At 33.0% G+C, this 22,777-nt stretch overlaps 1 non-coding gene across 1 annotated transcript; it reads left to right on the plus strand.

Moving 5' to 3' along the window:
- Positions 1 to 22,415: 22,415 nt before the first annotated feature.
- LOC132518902 (U6 spliceosomal RNA) lies at positions 22,416 to 22,522 on the plus strand. Its single transcript, XR_009540026.1, has one exon. It is a non-coding gene; the product is annotated as a U6 spliceosomal RNA (small nuclear RNA).
- Positions 22,523 to 22,777: the final 255 nt, after the last annotated feature.

The following is a 22,777-nucleotide window of genomic DNA, read 5'->3' on the forward strand; positions in this document are numbered from 1 at the left end:
GGTGCTCAGTAAACAAAGTCTTTAAAGTTAAGGCTTATTAGATAAATGCTGGTTGATAATTTGTTTATACATGCTGATAGAAACTTATAAAATGCAGAATAAGATTTTTTTTAATTATGGTGAGAAGTTATTGAGTCTCATCTGAAATTTTAAGGTAGAATTGAAGAAGTCCAAGAACAAAGTATAAGCCTAAGAAAGGAGCTGAGAACAAGGAAATAGTGTTGGCAAAATTCAGATTGTGGGAAATGGGGAGGACAGCATCATTTTAGTCTTAGAAATTCAAAGTTAAAACTGCTCTTTTTTAAAGAAATGATCTGATATTGTAGTAAAGGAAAGCTTCACTGGATGTATCATCGTTTTAATCCAGTGTTGACCAAAGAGAGGTATCACATGGGTGATACATGAGATAACATTATAGGTGACACTCCCAGGGCAGACTCTTGTGGCCTACTGTTTAATTTCAGATGGAGTATTTTAGTCTGTACAAGGGATAGGAACCTTTATAGAACCAGTTTGATCTCTGTTCCGTAAAGACGATAAAGGCCTCTAAGTGATCTAGAAGCAAGAATTTTTTGTATTTACCTCCATGGTTATCCATTATGGACAGTTAATGGGAAACATAACTGTCAATTCTATTTTTGTAAACCAAGGAGAGACATGTTTTAAAGATTGTATCAATCAAATTCTTCTCAGCAAATTAGAAACCATGTGAGGTAGCTTAACAGGGAACATAATTTAGAGAATTAGTTGAAAAAGTATTGGCTGTAAGACCAGAAAAAGCAAACAGGAACATTGTTGAAACATAACAATAGAAAATTCTGGAGGCAGCTAAAACCCATGGGGTTAGGAAAATAATATGTGGGAATTATCATAGCTTAGAAACATGGAGGAAGAGCACATTGGAGCTTACTCAGGTCTCTAAGAGGAGGCCAGTGACCAGTTGTTTCCAGCACCCCTGGAACTTAGAAGAGAATACTAACTACAAAACCTAGAGATTAGACCTCTGGGGAGAGGGTGCAACTAAGCTGACCCAGATAGCAGAAGATTAGAACCAATTGCTTTTTCTGAGGATGACATTCTATTGATGAGGGTGAAGCCAATTGGATACAAGGAAACAGTAAGAAGTAAGTCTCTTCTTTCTACTTCTGGCTCTGAGTCAACCTCTAGAAGTCCCTATTGGAAGAATCTACTAGCAGGCCAGCTAGCGCAAAGAAAATTAGGTTATAGAGTTCCAGCAATAACACATCACAAAACAGAGTGTAAATGAATGAAGTGGGGGGCTTAGAAATAGTATCTTAACAACTGATATAAATTTGGAAGCTTATAGTTAGCACTTTCTCCTATTTATCTTGGGGACAACCCAAAACGACAAAGAAAATAAGATCCAAAAACTACCTCCATTTTCAAAGAAATAACAAGTAAACAAATAACCAAATAGATGGAACTTTCCCAAGAGCGGTAGTTTCAGTAGGAAAGAATGGAGTTTCCTTTTGGTTGCAGTTCTCAGAAAAATCTGAAAACTGACAAAGTAAAATTTCACCAAGATGAGGGATAACCAAAACATTGATTTGTAACATTGACAGTATTCCCTGGAACTTGAACTTGAAAAATATTGAAAAAATATGCATGGAGAAGTTAAATGGGGAAATCACTCAGGCCACATACACATTAATCAAAATAACCTTGTGGCTATAAGAGTAGTGTGAGTGAGGATGTAAGACATGTGATCAATACTGCTTTGTATCTGTCTGTATCTATTGATGGGGAGAAGTAAGTATTAAACACAAAAACAAACAAACAAAAAACACATTTGCTGCTTAGGAATAAAGGTATGTTCTTGACTTTATGTATCAGATACAGATGGATCTCATTGGAGAAAGGGCACCTTATTCAGATGAGTAACCAAAAGGGAAACAGCACAGGACATTTCCTAAAAGTACAGGAAAAGAAACAGGAAAGAAATACATGAAAGATGAATTCTCATCACTCACATTAATATGAGTATAAAATAAAATTTGAAGCAATATAATTTATAAAAAAGACTGTCAAACAGACATAAGGACTCAGAAAGATTAGGAAAAAAGGAAAAGCATAAAATAAAACTCTTTTTAGAATTATGTAAAAGTATATTTGAAAGACCCAGAAAAAAATAAAACTGAAAATGAAGTAAGGATTTAGATGATAGATAACAAAAATGAAGAAAGAGAGCAAAATTAAATCGTAATGCATAAAGAGTTCAAAAATATCAAAGAGAGAATGGCAGCTGTTGAATACATTGATTGATCCAAGATGCTTATTGTTGATTTTCCCAAAGAAGAAATTAAAATAATTAAGCAGAAGTTAATAAATATAATTCAAGAAAATATTCTCCAAAAGAAAAGATGATTTGGATTTGCAGATTAAAAGGACATACTATGGCCCAAGTAAATTTGGCTCAGACAGTGAATACTAGCATACACACCCTAAAATTACTTAATTTCAAAGAAGTCACTTATTTGGTTAAACAAGCAGGAAAGCCAGGTTACGTAAAAGGGAAAAGAACAGGCTGGCTTATATTACTTTATATCTACATTCATTGATTGAATATAGTGGAGCAATTCCTTAAATATTTTCAAAAGAGGAAAGCATACCCCCAAGTATTTTATGCCCAAACCATCTTTAGTTCTAATGTAATGCCAAAAAATATTTTTGAACTTATTAGAAATCAACAATAACTGCTACCATGAGACCTTCTTTAAATATTTAAATAATGAAAAATGTAAAACCTTTAAATAATTTGAGGTAAACATGGATTGTATGTTATCTAAAAACTAAGGCTAAAAAATGTGAGTAGTTAGTATAATTTCTTACAGCAATGCAAAATTTGCATATTTAACTAAATTGGAAGAGGAAGGGGAAGAGAAGTTATAAATTATCTTTTCTAATACAGATGAAGGTTAGAGATAAATAATGTGTTAGAGATAAATAATGTGTTAAAGATAAATAATGGAGCTTTAAATATATTTGATAATAAAAATATGTTTTAAAGTAATATAATCTAAATAGCATCAGGGAAGAAGGAAAGAAAAGGTGAGAGATGTTAATTTTCATTTTTGCTATTAGAAAAGATTTAACAGATACTGAAAAAGCAATATAGGAGTCAGATGTACAAAGCTATGGTTGTAGAGATAAATACAGGCAATAAATATGAACATTCAGATTATCAAAAGAATATGTATATATGCATGCACTCATAGGAAAACACACCAGTAAATATTTTTGGTGCCATGAAAATGTAAAGCACAACAAAATGTGATAGGACAAAGTACACAGGTAGCTGATCTATCAGTAATGAATACAGACTATAAAGCTACTGAAAGAAAAAATTCACATTAGATAATAAAACTTAAAACTTCCATAGTACTAAAAATGTGACACATACTGTTTTAAGCGCTTTACTTCATTTGAACCTCATTTTAAAAAATGAAAACAAGTAAACAAACAAAAAACAAGCAATCAAAGAAAAAAACTTTTATAACATGATATTTTATTCCTACTTTTATAGTTGAAGACTCTGAGGCACAGTGAGCTTAAGCAAATTGCACAAAGTCACATAGCAAATGAGTGGCAAAAAAGAGGCAAACTGGTAGCAAATAAGCAGCATATAAACAGGCATTATTTCTACAAAGTCCAGAGTCTTTTAATACTGGAATGCATGAATTCAATTTTTGTCAGTGTTCAGTTTTACTGTGTTTCATTAAACGTGAATATTTGTACGTACATGAACTTAATATATCACTTTTTGGGTCTACCTAATTGATACCATTTTAATACATTATACTGAAGTTTAAGATTTCTAATATGTTTTAGATATACAAATCTTTTTAACAAAATAACCTTCTAATCTTAGAGATTATGGAAATAAAATAGTATAAAATTGAATTTGATCTCATTTTAAGATTGATCTTTACAACAAAACATTTTTTTAAAAAAGTGATATAGTATATTTGTAATCAGAGTCCAATGTCTTACCTAATGAGCTACACTATCTTTCATAATACAAAATCCTACTCTGCACTTTGTGCATGTCACACTTATAAGCACTTAATTTAGAAAAAACACAAATAAAATAATAGACTAAGTTTTATGAGGTAGATACAAGCAAAAAAAAGCAAAAGGTCATGATCTTAATTCCTACAAGATTGAATTTAGAAAAAAAATTAGAGATAAAGAATCACACATTAATGTGTTTAATTAAAAGCTGATTACTTAATTTTCAGGAATTGTGTTCACCAATTTTAAATATACCTACTACTAAAATTTAATTTATGTAAACGTGTGACTTAATACATTATATTCAAAGCAAAGGGCAAGTGCTTGCCTGCCTGGGTTGCCTCTTGGTTGCCTGCAGGTACTGTTTCTGGGTGCTTGCAGCTCTATTGAACATATTACTGTTGCCCAGAGTAATTTGGGTTGTGAAGCATCCTGGTCCAGCTGGGGTGCTAAGGCTTTGGCCAGGGCTGGGCGTTGCCTCTCCTTTCTGCAGGAGTGGGTCTGGGAAAGACCCTGGGCTTAGGAGAGGATTCTCTGTTTGTGAATTCAACCACTCACTAATATATATTTGTAACCCCCAAATCAATACTTGCTTTATGTTCTCAGACATGCACAGAGCAGTGAAACATTTGTCACCTGATGTAGACGTTCTCAGCTGAGATCCAATAAGATGACACTCTGCCTCATTTAAACTTAGTCTGTAAATAGGCATCCTCCTTGCAGTCCATTTAATGTCACACTTTTCACATTTTTTTACTTTTAGTTGTTGATTTTGCTGCTTATAATGATCCCTAAGCATAGTGCTGAAGTAAGTGTCTAGGTTTCTAACCCCAAGAAGGCTGTCATGTGCCTTATGAAAAAAATATGAAAAAAATAAGTGTGTTAGATAAGCTTCATTCAGTTATGAGTTATAGTGCTATTGACCATGAGTTCAATGTTAATGAAACAACAGTATATATTAAATAAGGTGTTCTAAACAGAAGCACATGTATAATAAAGTTAGGTATTGATCTGTTGATGAAATGTTGTGACCAGAGGCTTATAAGAACCTAACCCCTATTTCCCCTAAGAGTAATTGTTCAGTTTTTGCCAATTCAGTGGTCATAGTGACTGTAGAACTTGACTGTCACACATAACAAGACTCACCTGTATATGAAGAGCTGAATAAAGAGACTGGAATTACAGTAGGATTTTTTTTACAGTCAATCAACTTTACAGTTGATTTTTTTCTTTTTTTGGAGGAGGGATGAATCATGAAAGCAGTCAATTGATTTTTGTTTTTTCAATGGAAAAGCTAAAGATTTTTCATTAAATGTTCTGGAGCAATAGGATATCCTTTATTAAAAAATACATTTTTCAGCAACCTGGATGAACCTGGAGGACATTAGGCTAAGTGAAATAAGCCAGACACAAATGGACAAATACTACATAATACCACTGATATGTGGAAACTAAAATAGTCAAACTCATAGAAGCAAAGAGTGGAGTAGTGGTTGTCAGTGACTGGAGGAGGGGAAAACAGGGCGGTATTAGCTGAAGAGTACAAATTCAGTTATACAAAATGAATAAATCCTTGAGATCTGTACAGCATAGTGCCTACATTTAATAATATTATATTGTGTAATTAAAAATTTGCTAAAAGTGCAGCTCTTATGTTGTGTTCTTATCACAAAATAATAATAATGATAATAGTAATATTAAAAAATAAGAGGGCAGGAGGAAACTTTGGGAGGTGATGAATATGTTTATGGTGTAGATTTTGGTAATGGTTTTGCCAGTGTATAATTATTTCTAGACTCATCAACTTGTATATATTAAATATGTACAGTTTTTTGTATGTTGAAAAATTTTAAAGCTATACTTTCATATGCATAAGATTCATGATGACTATATATTTTTATTAGTTTAATCAGGAAAATATAAAATGGCTATATACATATACAAATATTTTTAATCCTACTTCACACTATACACAAAAACTAATTTGGGATGGATTAGATATAAATGCAAAAACAGAAACTATACGTCTTCTTGAAGAAAACTTAGGAGAATATCATCATGACCTTTACCAAGCAAAGATTTTTTAGATAGGCCCCAGAAAGCACTAACCATAAAAGGGAAACAAGAAAAGTAAAATAGATATAAGATTAAATTATTTTCTGAAGACCCAGTTCATAAAATGAATACAAAAGACATAAAACAGGAGAAAATATTTGAAATATATACATGTGGAAATATTTAAAGAATGATAATAATTAAAGGAACTAAAACAAATTTAAAAACCACCAACAGCAACAAATTAAAGGCAGGTAAAAGACTTAAGCAACCAGTCAAACAATTGGACATTAGAATGGTCACAAGCACATAACATGCATTCCACATCATTAGTTATGGAAGAAATGCAAATTACAACACACTACCATTTCAGACTTCATAGAATGGCTAAAATTAAGAAGACTTACAAAACAAACTTGTTGTAAGATTACAAAGCAATTACATTTCTCATAGTTTACTTGTGAGAATGTGGAATTGTACTGCTATTTTGCAAATTTGTTTTGCTGTTTCTTATAATTATACACTTACCCTCTGACATAGCAATTATATTCCTAGGTATTTAACCCAAAGGAATTTAAAAATCCACAAAATTATTATGCAAGAAAATCCACAGCATCTTAAACATTAATAGCCCCTAATTAGAAATATCCCAACTTTCCATCAACAGGGAAATGAATAAACAAATTGTGATTATACATATATACATTATATTATTATATAGAGCATATTATTATATAATATATAAACTGCTACTTAGCAATAGAAAGGAACAAACTGATACATGCAACATGGATGGATTGCATAGACATTATGTTAAATAAAGAAACCTGTTCCAGAAGAGAACAGACTGATTCCATTTATATGAAGTTCAAGAACAGGCCAAATGAATTCATGATGATAAAAATTGAACCAAGGTTACATCAGGATGTTAGGGAAAGGGCTAAATTGGTATTAGTTACCAGATACATCTCTGGGTGACAAATGATCTATGACTTGATTAGAATCTGAGTTAGCATAGGTGTATATATTGGGCAAGACTCACTGAATCCTCCAATTAAGACCTATGCAAACCACTACATGTGTCCATTATAATCTTTTGCCTTATTACAACAATTTGAACTGTTCTCTGTAACTTTAGATTGCAGCCTTTCAAATCTACTTTTTACAAAGAAGCCTCAATGAGATCACAAACCTTATTTGTTAAACCAAAACAGAACAAAACAAAACTTTTTCTACAATACATTTATATTCCCACCTCTTCTGAGTAGATTTCTCTCATAAACTGCCAATTTCTTAACACTTCAGCCTTCCTTTACACTGTACCAATTTCCCATTTATCTTTTAAAAATAGAAAACTACTTAAAGTGCCTGTACTTTTAATGATGCCTTCACCTGTGTCTTTACTCATGTGGTATCTCGGGCCTAGAATTTCTTCCTTGTTTAGTACCTTTTCACCAATAGGACTCCTTTTCATGTTTTAAGTTTTAGCTCAGGAGTCAACTTGGGAAAGTCATCTTAGTCTCTGAATGAATTAGGGGGTTGTGCCCGTTTTCCCAGAGTTTTATTTTTATTTCTAGAATTCCAACTGTATATAGCTTCTCATAATCATAAAATGAATAACTCATTCCTTTCTATTGCCTAGATTCTTCCTAGCCAATACCTGTCTCATGTTATGCCAAAGACAGTCACTGAACTTAACATTGCTACTCTCCTTCGCTGTACAATGCATTGTCAACATTCTTCATTCGACTACCCAGCAAAAAATAAAGAGTTACACTCGTTTATATAAAATATACATTCCAGGATCAAAACTCGGCCTTCTTTTCCTCTTCATCTATGGTCACTCTGCAGGTGAACTCATCCTCTGACCTTAAATAGTTAACTATACACTGATTACTCCAAAATTCATATATCCAGCCTTATGCTTCCCATGAGCTCCAGACTCATATTGAACTGACTCTTTAACACCTTGACTAGCAGGTATCTCAAATTTCATATGTTTGAAAACAGAATCTTACTTTGTGAGCACTCTTGCAAAACCTATTCCTCACAGAGAATTCTCCATCTTAATAAAGGATACCACAATTTACACAGTTTTCAGCAGTAAAATATGGGTATCATGGTGGATCCTTCTCTCTGCCTATACTTCATATCTAATCCACCTTCAAGCCCTTTTGGCCTAAGTTCCAAAATCAGAATCTAAACAACTTATCAATAAATCCACCACTACTTCCTTAGCCCAAACTAGCTACCATCTTCTTTAGCTGAAACTGCAGCAATAGTCTAGTTCCCATGCCCCTGCACTCTTGCCAACACCCTCCAAACCCATACAGTAGAGCAGGTGAAGTAATCTTTGCAAGACATGAACCATATTTTGTCCTTCCTGTTCTCAGTACCATCCAGTGGATGGCAAGGCTTTACAAGATCTGCTCTCTGCTTGGTTTTCTGGCTTAAACTTTTTCAACTCTTGACTTCGCTCACTCCCCAAGAGACACATGATTTTATGGCTGCACCTTAAATATGCCATTTCAAATTCCATCTGGAATATGTTTACTCATAATTTGTTTAGCTCACTAGCACTTTATTAAAGATTTTGTTGAAATGTCATCTCCTCAAAGAATTATTTTCTTTGTATCCTATCTGAAACAGCTCTTCCCCAAGCTTATTTCTAAGCACTGTTATAAAATATGAAATTATATTTTTTGCTTTGTTTACTTTCTGGTGTAGTTTACACTCTCAGTCTATATTTTAGAGTCAAGGCCAAGACCTTAGCTATCTGGGCTTTAATGCATACTCAGTGCTAGTGCAGGGCCTTGCATAGGTGAAGGTCTATAACTGGACCTTCTCATCCTCTGATCCCACCTCATCCCCAGTAATTTATATCTCTTCAACACTCTTTTGATTGTATTAAGTTGTATTTCCAGTCCATGTAGAAAATCACTGTGATAAATTTTACTGTATGCAATCACCTATTGCTAACAGTTAATAGGAAAAAAAAAACATTAAAAAATGAATTCTGCAAGAAACTCAATTGCTTTAAAATACTTCTATAATACAAGATTTCAAACTGTATTATAATAATATACTAACCCCAATATAAATAATGTAGTCCTCTTTCCTAGACAAATTAAACAAAAATTCATTAGAAAAAATATTAAAATTGGATCTAGAATAGAGGTTAAATGAATATTAAAAGCAAGGGTTTTGGGGATTCTAGCTCCAACATTTACATTCTTAATAACATTTTCCCCAAAATAAATGCTGATAATAGTTAAATATACTTCCATAAATATCCTTTTTTCACAAATATTCTTTTTTTTTTGGGATACGCGGGCCCCTCACTGTTGTGGCCTCTCCCATTGCAGAGCACAGGTTCCGGGCACACAGGCTCAGCGGCCATGGCTCACGGGCGCAGGCTCAGCGGCCATGGCTCATGGGCCCAGCCACTCCGCTGCATGTGGGATCCTCCCAGACCGGGGCATGAACCCGTGTCCCCTGCATCAGCAGTCAGACTCTCAACCACTGCGCCACCAGGGAAGTCCCCAGAAATATTCTTTATATATGAAAACTAACATGCATTTACTTATATTTTTTACACAAAGAGGACATGTAGAAGTAAAAGGTGCTCTCTTCTACTATTTCTTTTTGAATATTCATATCTTACAGATTATTCATATTCTTAATGTTGTTTCACCTTACTCTTCAAAAGTAGTCAAAATGTTTGTCTAATATTTTGCCTAGTTCTACTAGGGTATCATGGATTATTTAAGTAGTACCTATTGATAGATATTTTTTAGTTTCCTCTTTTGCTTTAAGTACCGTAATTATCACCTCTATTCTTATATTTCTGTACTGACACATTAGTGTATCTGTAGAGTAAATCAAGAAAGTATGTGCATTTTAAATGTGAGTACTTATTTTATCAACACTTTTTGAATGACTTTTTCTCCATAAAATTAGTGGCATTGCGTATTACTAAATTTATGAGTGTTGCCTTGATTGGTGAAACTGTATTTTGTGGTGTTATGTTTTAATTACGTTTGTGTTTGAAGAGTTTGTATGTTTTTAATGCATAACCTTTTACTTTTCTATGAACTGCATGTTCTTGTCCATTTCACCATTGAATGTTTGGTAGTTTATTTATTGATTTCTGAGAAAGTATGTCTTTATTTGAAATAGATGATTGAAATATTTTCCCAGTTTGTCAATTTCTTGCATATTTTTATGAGATTTATTTCTATCTAGAAAATTCCCATTTATTATATTTTTAATTGCTTTATTTTTTTTTCTTTTATCATTTCAAGGTTTGGGCTTGTTTCAAAAGTGTTTCCCTATTCCTAATATATATAAAATTAGATTCTCCAATATTTTCTTCTAGTACTTTTATGGTTTCCTTTTAAATTTTTGAATTATTATCCACCTAGCATTTCATACTGTGTAAGGAGTGAAGTAGACATATATCTATCTTTTTTGCTTCTATGTCTGTCATGAGTCATAAGGCTGAACCTCATGTGTTAAAACAACCCACTTGAAGTGGGTTCCCCCGCCAATTTGAAGTGATTTGATATTCAACTACTAAATCCATTTTGGAATTTCATTTATCTCATGTCTCTGCATTCTATTTTGTTGATCTTGCCTTAAAATCACAGGGTAATAGGAAATGCTTTGAGATTTAACTGCGTAGCTGACATATGGAAATATAAGGCCCTATTAAGTATTCTACATAAAAGTGTTTTTAGATTATTTTTAGATGCTTGTTTTTGATATATTTTTTATTTTCTCTTTTGTGTTTTTATTTTTTTCTTCCAGTTTTATTGAGATATAATTGACATACAGCACGGTATAAATTTAAGATGTACAGCATAATGACTTGACTTATATAGATCATGAAATGATTATCACAGTAATTTTAGTGAACATCCATCATCTCATATAGATATGAAATTAAGGAAATGAAAAAAAAGATTTTTCCTTGTGATGAGAACTCATGATATACTCTCATAACAACTTTCATATATAACATATAGCAGTGTTATTTACATTTGTCAAGTTGTACATTACACCCCAGTACTTACTTATATTTTAACTGGAAATTTGTACTCTTTGACTGTCTTCATTCAATTCCCCCCTCCTTACCTCCTGCCTCTGGTAACCACAAAATAGATCTCTTTTTTAATGAGTTTGTTAATGAGTTTGTTTTTAAAATGTAATTGACCTATAACACTATGTTAGTTCCTGTAACACACAGAGTGATTCAGTATTTCTTTACAGTTTATAATAATCACCACAATGTCTAGTTATTATGTCACTAAAGATATTACATAATTATTGACTATATTCCCCACACTACATATTTCATACCTGTGACTCATTTTCTGTATATTGATTTTCTATCCTCTAACTTTAATGAATTCATTGATGAGTTCTAATAGTTTTTTGTTGACATCTTTAGGATTTTCTATATATAGTATTGTTTCATCTGCAAAGAGTGACAGTCTTACTTTTTCCTTTCCAATTCTTTTTATTTTTTATTGCTGTCACTAGGACTTCCAATACTATGTTGAATAAAAGTGGTGAGTGGGCATTCTTGTCTTGTTCCTGATTTTAAAGGAAATGCTTTCAGCTTTTCACCATCAAGTGTGATGTTAACCATGGGCTTATCATATATGGCCTTTATTATGTTGAAGTATGTTCCTTCTATACCTATTTTGTTGAGAGTTTTTATTATAAATGGATGTTGAATTTTGACAAAAGCTTTTTCTGCATCTATTGAGATGATTGTATGATTTTTATTCTTTAATTTATAAATGTGGTATACCACATTGATTGATTTGTGGATATTGAACCATCTTTGCATCACTGGGATAAGTCCCAATTGATCATGGTATATATCCTCTAATGTATTGTTGAATTTGGTTTGCTTATAGTTTGTTGAGGATTTTTGCATCTGTGTTCATTAGTGACATTGGCCGGTATAGAATTTAAGCATAACACTAAAGATAGTCATCCAGTTCTTTTGATTCCTGGTTCAATGTAACTACATTCAGTATTGAATGTTTCAGCATCTGTGCCTCAAAACAATTTTTATTTTACTTATTAATTGTTGTCATGGTGTGTGTGTATGTGTTTTTTTTTTTTTTGCGGTTGGAGATATTTGCTTTTTGGTAAGAAGATATGAAAAATTAGTATTGGTGAGGAAATAAAAGCTTTAGAAAGTCAAAAGTGATCAAAATATTCATTATTATTATCTTATGGGACTATGCCCCAAACTTCATTTGTCCTCTTTGGTCAGGACAATATGAAGATATGCTTTTTCTTTCTAGTCTAGGGGGTCTAAGGAGTTTCTTTTCATTCTAGCTCAAAAGTTATAAACACTATAAGAACAAAAGCCCTCCCCATCACAGAGGAAACAGGATAAGGCAAATAAACAGGAAGTCTGAGAAAGTGTGTTTGCCCAATAATAGAAATTGAGAAAGAGAGAAGGAGGAATAGAGAGACTGCTGTGGCTGTAGCCTCTAAATTTCATTACAGTGTCTATGTGTCTGGCAATTACTGTCTTTTTAAATAATCTCCATCCCTTGAAAATGCTGAACAGTTTGCCCAAACCTGAGAACTTTCATTCACATTGTGGAAGGAGAATTCTGGGACTTGATGCTAATCAATCTTAGGGAGGAATAAAGATAGCAGAGATAAATAATCTTTGAAATCTAGCACAACAAATCATAAAAAATTGCCTTAAGGAGCTCAGGAATGACTTCATTGTTATTTAGTGCAGCTCTAGAAAAATGATAACTTGCCACCTCAGAAGCAGAGACTGATCTCTGGTGGCCTCGGCCTGCAGTGGCTTGAAGCAGGGTTCGGTTTCCAGCCAGAGATTGAGGTCAGGCAGCAGCAGTGAGAGCAGTAAGGGTAGAGTATGTGTGGATAGACACATGGGTGGGCTCAGAGAGAGAGTCGCGCTGTCATGGCAGTTTGAATCACTTTTATGGGACATTTCTTCTGGGTTTGACCAATCATCTTGCTTTGCCTGATTCTAAGTCCTGGTATATCTCAGGGTCCTCCCCTGTGTGCCTGTGCATCTCTTAGCCAAGATGGATTCTAGTGAAGAGGCCTATGGGTAGTTGACATCACTTACTATGAGCTGGTGACCCCTTCCTTTTTGACCTCCAAGGAACCTTTCTGCACATGTGTAGTTGGGGAGGTCTCCTTGACTTCGAGAATGAGGAATATGTGGACTTTTATCTCTTGTCTGGGCAGGGCCCAGCCTCCTCCATCATCCTGCTTTTTTGGAGTTTCTGCTATTATAGAGTTTCTGTCCACAGGCGAGAAACTGTTCCTCCTGGGGTGCATCTATCTCCTGCCTCAAGACCACTTTCTCCCTCCCCAATCAACTTTCCTTATGATTTGAATTTTCCTGGTCATATCATCTTACTTATCCCTATTTTCTACTAATAATCTATGACTTTAATGTAGTTTTGACATCTTTCATTTTATGGTTTCTACTGTACACAGCATTATAAAAAGCAAAAATTGTACCTGATAAAGTTAAACAGGCAATGAAGACTTTATTATTCAAGACTATCGCACTAAGGGAAAGAGTCTAGAACATAGTCTGAACTAAACTTTGGTGAAAAAAAACAAAAAACAAGAGGACTGGTAAATTTTTAAGAGCTGGGATGGGAGGAATCATAGATCACCTGTGTTTGCTAATTGGTCTTACGCAGAGGAAAAGTAAATTTCCTCCTATCTTCATGACAGGAGGTAGTTTCAGAACTTGCAGCAAGGTCAACCCAAGGTTAGACTTTTACTCTCCCACAGAAACTTGGAAGCAGGGCCCCTATCTTCCTTGATGATTACATTTCAAAAGGATACTTCATGATACTTGAAAAAGACTTTCCTGGGTTGTAAACCTGGCAAGAAACTTTCAAAAGATTTACATCTCAAAGAGTTAAAGAAAGAATTTACAATTACAAGATTTCTAAAGTAAATATTCTAGGAAAAGGGAGGTCAGGAGCCTAAAGTCATGAAGAAACCTGTACAAAATTTAGTGAAGCTGAGGGGAATATTAAGGTCCTATTCAGCAGGAGGCATCATCTCTCTCATGGGTATTTATATGTGGCAAAAATTATCATTTTCCTAACTGGAGTCATACAACTTATTTTATGTACTATCATTTTTTATAATCTAACACATGCCAAAGAATTATATTTCTTTTTTCCCTGTGATATGAGTATATGCATGGAGTCTCATGGTGGAAAAGGTAGAGAAGTTCTAAATTAGGAGATAGTATATAGCAACGTAGGAGTGGCTTGTGCATTTTGCACACTGGAATTGCAAATACTGGAATCTGTCCCTTCATTATTTTTAGTTCCTGTTTGTTTATATCTCTTGATATCTGTACCATTCTCCCTGCCTCTGTCCCTGTTCTGTCTGTCTCAGGTTTGAGCCATAATAGGGGAGATGTCATTGGTGACATCTACATTGGCTAGTCACTGTCTAGTAGTATATGTTACTGTTGAGACTTCACATTAACCCCTATATGGGATGCTGGATTTTGTGTCTAGCCTAAGGATGGCAGCCTTGGAATCAAGTCTAAAAGCCTAGTGGTTGCGCTGTGCAAAGCTAGTTGCAATTTGCTGTACAAAGCCTAGTACAGTCTTCACTAAGCATGATTACTGTTTTTGTAAGGACTTACCTACGTGGAAGTGGTTATGGCTTTGGCAGCCTTTCAGAGTATTAGTTAATTGTCTAGAATTCAGTTTAAAGATATGTAAACTGAATTTGTAGGTATGTAAAGATACATATGTATATTTATAAAATACGTATGTATATTTTTACATATGTATATTTATAAAATCTTCCTAATATTTACGAATTTTGGCTTTTTTTTGCTTGTCATTAATAAAACCACACCCAGCCTGGAAAAATAATACTATCAGCATCATCAAGATATATTGATTATTTAGCTTATTGGCCTGACTTCTATAGTATCAAACAACAAACAAGGGAATGATATTATATGAACCTACGTAAGTGTCCAACTTAGCTGGAATAAAAATTTGTCTTTCTAGTATGAGCATCATATGCCTACAATCCAGTAATTATAACAGGGCTTTGCATAGTAATCCCATGGGTAAAATTTCCAGTTCTGGTCTTTATAAGAATGTCTTCTAGTGGAGTTCATTATATTTTCAAAAAGTCCCTCAGGTTATGGTGATGTGTGCCCTCCACCCCCCATTAAGAACTACTATTTTAAATTGGCATTTTGCATAAATACTGGTATATGAATTTGCTAAATAGTACTCAGTGATCACTATGACAAGAAATCGAGTGAAAGTCCTTTTCCACCTTATACATGCCCTTAATGTTCATAAGTTGTAAATCAAGATAGAGTCATCCAGAATACCGTCAGGTGGGAATACCCTGGCAGTCCAGTGGTTAAGACTCCATGCTTTCACTGCCAAGGGTCCAGGTTCAATCCTTGGTTGGGCAACTAAGATCCCAAAAGCCATGCAGCATGACCAAAAAAAACCCAAATACCATCAGGTTATCATAAGGATATATCAGCCTTCAAAAATCTCTTTCACAATGATTTGGAATCACAAGCCTATTGAAATTGTTTATTTTCTTTAAAAGAAAAATGCAAATATTGCTGATCAAAAACTGAATGAGTAAAGTGATTATAAATCAATCACAGCTCTTCACAAGAATTTTGGAATGCACCCTGGAATGGAAAACCTAGGAAAACATATTTAAGAATATTTATATGAAATAATCCATTTATTCTAATGTAGAAGAATTTTAAATTGGGTTTAATTTTTTAAAGTCCAGGGATAAAGACATACTCATTGAAATTAAACACCTAGAGATGAATGTCCCTCTGTTGAAACAAACACAAGAATAAAAAAGGATTGGTAAGCAACATTAATAATTCATGCATTCACTTATCAATAAATGTTTTAAGTGCTTACCATGTACAGATCACTAAGTAAAATTGTGTTATATCCTACGGCCTATTAAAGGTTTTATAACTTCTGCCCTCAAGAGTTTATATCCTTTAAAGGAAATAGCCATATTTTCAAATTATAACATCATATAATTTATAATGTAAAATAGATGATGTTAGCAAATATAAAAACAATAGATATTTATCATATGAGTGGGTTTTTTACATACACTTTTCATGACAAAATAATAAAGCAAGACTCCTGCTAGAGAATGAAATTTTGTTTCTTATTACAGAGGTGGTCAGTAAAAAATATATAATTTAAAAAATACACAATTTATGTTTGTTTATATTGTTATATTAATTACAGTTCATATTCATACAACTGATACAGTTAAAAGTTAGTTACAGGATGTACTTTTTAAAAAAATAGTACCATCAAAGTATTTATACTATTTCTAACAAGGATAATACATGACTAGTGCAAAATTACTAACCCAAGAATTTAAGTTTCAAAATGTAATACAGGTTGTCATGTAACTATTTAGGCTGGTTTTTCAGCAGCAAATAGAGATTTTTAAAAGGAACAGATGCCCAGTTGGCTTTGATTCAAAGACTTATCAGAACTTTATATCTTAAAACAAACCATCTCCTAAATGTTTTTAGTTGTAGAATATGTTTTTTTCAATCTTCAATCATCCCATTTTTCTGAATCCTGATCAATCTTTTTCCTTCTGCATACTTGAGTGACCCTCAAATGAACATAGGATATTCAGCGTCTTTCAATTTCGACTCTGCCTGCTTCTTTTCCTTGATATAAATTTGCATAAATAGCTCAAAGGACTGTTCATTAGAAACATATATTTTATGAAAAAGAAATGTTTTATATTCAAAAAATGAAAATGTCTACAAAAACCCATTTTTTTTCTTAAAATGAACCTAATGGATTTTCAGTGTTGCTGCTCAAAAAAAAAAAAAAGCCATATAATACTGATGATATTGCAATTTGAGTGATGTCTCGAATTACTTGCATAAATTTCAATCCAAACAGAATTATCAGGCCAGAGAGTCCTCAAAATCAATTATGCCATGAGAAGTCCCCTTGAAATCTGTGTATAAAAGAGGCTACATTTTCTAAAAGGGAAAGATTGAATGAGGAAGGTAAAATGCAAAGGAAAAAGTATCAAGAAAGTAGAGTTCACCTATCTCAGACACACATGCTAGCTAGAGTAGTCTCAAGAAAAGAGACAATAATGAGGTGGAAAGGAATATTCTACAGTCAGCAAAATTAACACAGCTTGGAAATTAAGATAACATAGCTGAAAATTTCAAACTTGGCCTTCTTTCAAAACTGAGGCTTGGTAGTGAGCATTATAAATATACACCATGGATGTTAAGTGCTTTTAAAAATAAAAGTTTATACGAGGTCTTCCAAGGTTAGGCAAAAATCTTTTATTATCAATGAAAAGATCCCTGAAATAGATGCCAATGGCTCAAATCCAGTCACAATGAAAGAGAGAAATTAAGTAGTAATAGAGAAATTAGAATTTCAAGAAAAACTCAGAAAATTTAACTGATCTTCCCAAGTCAGTAGCATTTATTTAGTCACTGAATACCAGAGGTCTGTATTCTTTAACCAGTTTTTTAAAATAATTCTCAGGCTCTGTTCTCTTGACTCTTACGTGACTCTCTTTTCTTTCCATGACTCAAATTTATCTTGCACACTATCTCTGGATTAATATCCCTTAGGTCCTTTTATTCTACTAGTGTTGAAAAAATCTACAACAGCTCCCAGTTGCCTTCCTAAATAGATTTAAACTTCTCTCTTCATGTTTTTCCTTCTTCATAGTCCCTGCAAGTTTTCTATCTCCCACTTAGACAAGATTGTTTTCCATTCCCAACTGTGGAGCTTTCTCTAGAGTCGGCATCATCATTTATTTACACAATGCACTTGCCTATCACCCTAACCTTGCTCAAGTTGCTTCCTTCCTGAAATAACATCCTCTCCTCTTACCAGCTGAAATCCTTCCTAACCACTCCTTAAGCTTCAGCTTAAATCCTGACTTATTGACACTTTTAATATTTATTGTTTACTTTGGCCTACACATATTAATCCTAGCTCTAAATTCTTATAGTGGTGTTGTTTGCTCCAAGTAATTTATAATTTAGGTTTCTATTATTTTATGTTTTTCATTAATGTTCATGGGCATTAAGTCTTAAAACATCCATAAGATAGGAAGCTACTTGGAAGTATGACTCACATCTTAAGTTTTTATAGTATAGGATGGATGGTGAATGGAAAGACAAAAGAGTTCTGCCTCATTTCATTAAAAGGGGAATTCGATTAAAATATATATTGTACAATGAATGAACACAAAACATAAAAATAAGTGAAGGAATTGAGTAAAAAGGCAGTGTATTATTTTCCTAGGGCTACAATAAAAAAGTACTGCAAGCTGGATGACCGAAAACAACAGAAATCGATGATCTCACAGTTCTGGAGACCAAGTCTGAAATCAAGGTGTCAGCAGGCCCATGCTCCCTTGAAGTAAAATCCTTCCTTGCCCCTTCCTAGTTTCTCGTGATGACTGCCAATGCTTGTCATTCCTTGGCTTGGAGCTGCATCACTCTAATCTCTGCCTCTACCATAAATGGCATACTCCCTACGTGTCTGTGTCTACACCATGTTTTCCCTCTTTTTATAAGAACACCAATCGTATTGGATTAAGGGCACACTCTACTTTATCTTATTACATCTTCAAAGACCCTATTTCCAAATAAGGTCACATTCTGAGGTCCTGAAGTTTAAGGCTAATTTAATATATCTTTTGGGGGGACACAAATCAACCCAATAGAGGCAGCAAAAAGAGAAATTCAAATTGAGTATGAATTTAATGCACAGAATACCTGTTGAGAAGTCCAGTCTGCCTGCAAGAGATAGGCAACCTAATGAGAAAACACTGTCACTTGATTCAGAGTTTGTAAAATTTAAGGCAACAAATTACTAAAGGAGAACACAGAAATTTGCACTTTGATCACAAGGGAAGTTTATCCTAAGAGAGCTGATGAAATAGAATAGTGGGTGATCTAGAAAATAATATTATCAATAAAACTATACGTGATATACATGATTTTTTTATAACAACTTAATTAGGTTAGATTTGCTTTCTCGAATTTATACAGTTCAGTAAAATTAATCATGGGCAGGATAGGAATAATCTTGGGGAATATGACAGTGTCAGTATATGCAGTTTTTTGATGCTATAATTTAATCATGGAATCCATGTTCCTGGATTCTAGAATATTTATCACAAATTAGAATATAAAATTTAGTGTATGAATATCAGGCAAAAAATATTTTTATAAGTTTTAAAACTATTCTTAATTTCAATCTTGCAATTATCTCGATCTGAGATATTTTATTACATCCTATTCTTAGAAGATATTATATTGTGTGTGAATTCTAAGAATTTCCTCTGTAATCTAAACTCACATATCCACCTTCTTACTTCAAATCTCCACTGAGATGTATCACCAAAATCTAACACTGAATATGTCCCTAAGGCAACTATTTCACCTGTCAATATTCTTATTTCCCACAGTACAAATAATTTATCTTTTTGTTCTCCCATGTAGTTCCTGAACTTTCCTTGAGTTACTCCATATGGGGGAGAGGACAAGAGGAAAGCTATCCAGCAAAATATATTTGCCAGGCTCCCATACTAACTGGATTTAGTTTAGATATCTTTCTATCTTTGCCTAACTTCCATTTTCTACTAACAGCTTAACTACCAATTACATATATTTTTCCCAGTAAATGTCAGATAGCTTTTTTCCCAGCTGCTTTTAATATAATCACTTCATCTTTGATTTTCAACAATTTGATTATATTACATCTAGGTATGTTTTTCCTTGTATTTATCCCACTTGGATTAGCTGGCAATATCTTCCAACTAATATGGGAAATTATCAGCCATTAGTTGTTCAAGTTTTGTTTCTATCTTAACTCTCTGTCTTCTCCTTCTGGGACTCTTTTTTGACCAATTTCCATGTATCCTTTATGTTTTGTTTTGCTGTGCTTTTCTTCTTTGTTCTCTCTTTGTTTTAATTTGCATATCTTTTCTAATGGTGTATTTCTGAATTCAATATATACCCTATCCTATGTTTGATCTGCTTTCAATCACATCCATGAGATCCATTTGATGCTTCTCTATTTTTTTAATTAATTAATTGTTTTATTGAGGTACATTGGTTTATAACATTATATAAGGTTCATATATACAACATTATAATTCAACTTCTGTATATACACTCTACAGCATACTCATCACCAAAAATCTAGTTTCTATCCCTCAATATACAGTTAACCCCTGTTACCTATTCCTCCCACTACCACCCTCCTCCCCTCCTGGTTCTGCCTTTTCATTTGTTTATAATTTTCTTTGATGTACAGAAACTTTTTAGCTTGATGTAGTCCCATTTGTTTATTTTTCCTTTTATTTCCCTTGCCTGAGGAAACAGAACCAAAAAGATATTGCTAAGACTGATGTCAAACAATGTACTGCTTATGTTTTCTTCTAGAAGTTTTATGTCTTACATTCAAGTCTTTAATCCATTTTGAGTTAATTTTTGTGTATGGTGTAAGATAGTGGTCTAGTTTCATTCTTTCCCATGTGGCTGTTGAGTTTTCCCAATACCATTTATTGAACAGACTTTCCTTTCTCCATTGTATGTTCTTGGCTTCTCTGTGTTAAATTAGTTGTTTATATATGTGTGGGTTTATTTATGGGCTCTAAAGTCTGTTCCATTGATCTGTCAGTCTTTTGCTGCTACTGCCATGCTGTTTTGATTACTACAGCTTTGTACTGTAATTTGAACCAGGGAGTGTGATACCTCCAGCTTTGTTATTTTTTTATCAGAATTGCCTTGGGTATTTGGGGTCTTTTGTGGTTCCATACAAATTTTAGAATTTTTTTTTGTTCCATTTCTGTGAAAAATATCATTGTGATTTTTACAAGGATTGCATTGAATCTGTAGATTGCTTTAAGTAATATGGGCATTTTAACAGTGTTAATTCTTCCAGTTGATGAGCATAGACTATCTTTTCATTTCTTTATGTCTTCTTTAATTTTTTTCAACAATGTCATAATTTTTAGGCCTTTCATCTCCAGTAGTTCTGGGTGAGGAAGAAAATGATAGAAAAAGTAGAGAAAGTAGTTCATATGTATATGTATATCTATCTATATATCTACCTACCTACCTACCTACCTATCTATGTATCTATCTGTATATACATATATACATATGAAAAAAAGCAAGGACAAAAAATAAATATTAAAAAATGTAAGTTACTAAAATTTTCTGAAATAAGTTAAGAATTATATCTTCATTTTGCAAAGGAATATCATGTCTCAGAGAAAGTTTTCACAAGCAGCCAAAATCAAGACACATTATGATAAAAATTGACCTAAGCTCAAAATACTTTCACAAATGAATTGCTTTAAACAACTTAAAGATAATCCCAATACTACTTAAACTATTTTAAAGCATAAACAAAGGGGGAGACAACTTCCAAATTCTTGTTATAAGGTGAGTATAATGTTGCAAAATCTGATAAAAACTGCTCTAAAGGAACCTACAAAACCAATCGTGTATGTGAATATCAGTAAAAATATTTGATTTGTAAAGTTAATATGATTGCAATAAAAACACCATCTTTTTATTTTCTTGAGCTACAAAAGTTAATTATAACATTTATGTGAAAGGACAGACAAGAAAGAATAGAGAAACCAGTAAACCATGAAAAGGGTGTTCTAACCCCCACCCCATATGAAATGTATTTGAGTCCTCTATAATTAAGAGAGTAAGATATCAGAATATGAGTGGACCAGAATAGAAAATCTGAAAATAGATATATTTGCAAAGAAAAACTTCATATATTAGAAATATAGCATCAGAAATCAGTGAGCAAGAAATATTATGTATAATTAATAGTGTTGGAATAATGTCATAGCTATATGAAGAAAAGACAAGAAGATAACTTCACACTGCAAGTATTAGAAAAAAATATTTGTGAATGCACCTATAAACTTGAAAGAAGGGAAAAGTCCTAAATGTGACTAATGAAATAGAATCAATAAAGGATAAAATTAATATTAGTTATGTAACTTGTCCAAAAAATATACATGACTGATAAACATTATAATCAACAAATAGACAAATGACAAAACAGTGAAACCTATTTTCAATGAAAAAGGTTTAAATGATGTAAGATTCTTCATTAATAGAATTTTAAGATGCAATATATTTGTGATATAAACCAAGCCAGATATTCAGATATATCCATAATATCTTTTACTCTAAAGATAAGAAGAAATGCAAAGTGTCACTTCAGCAACACACATACTAAAATTGGAATGATATAGAGAAGGTTAACTTGGATCCTGTGCAAGGATGATATGAAAAATTAATGAAATATTCTATATTTTTCTGTACACTTAAAAATGATTAGAATGTTATGTATATTCTACCACAATAGAAATAAATAGACATGAAAATAGAAATGAAAAAATTAAAATAAGATGATAAATAAAAAGACAAGGAAATTTTAAATTTTCTCAGTAATTTTAATTTTAGTAAAAATATTAATGGGCTTCCCTGATGGCGCAGTGGTTGAGAATCTGCCTGCTAATGCAGGGGACACGGGTTTGAGCCCTGATCTGGGAGGATCCCACATGCCGCAGA

The sequence above is a fragment of the Lagenorhynchus albirostris genome, chromosome 3 (genome assembly GCF_949774975.1).
Source record: "Lagenorhynchus albirostris chromosome 3, mLagAlb1.1, whole genome shotgun sequence".
Taxonomy (NCBI): Eukaryota; Metazoa; Chordata; class Mammalia; order Artiodactyla; family Delphinidae; genus Lagenorhynchus; species Lagenorhynchus albirostris.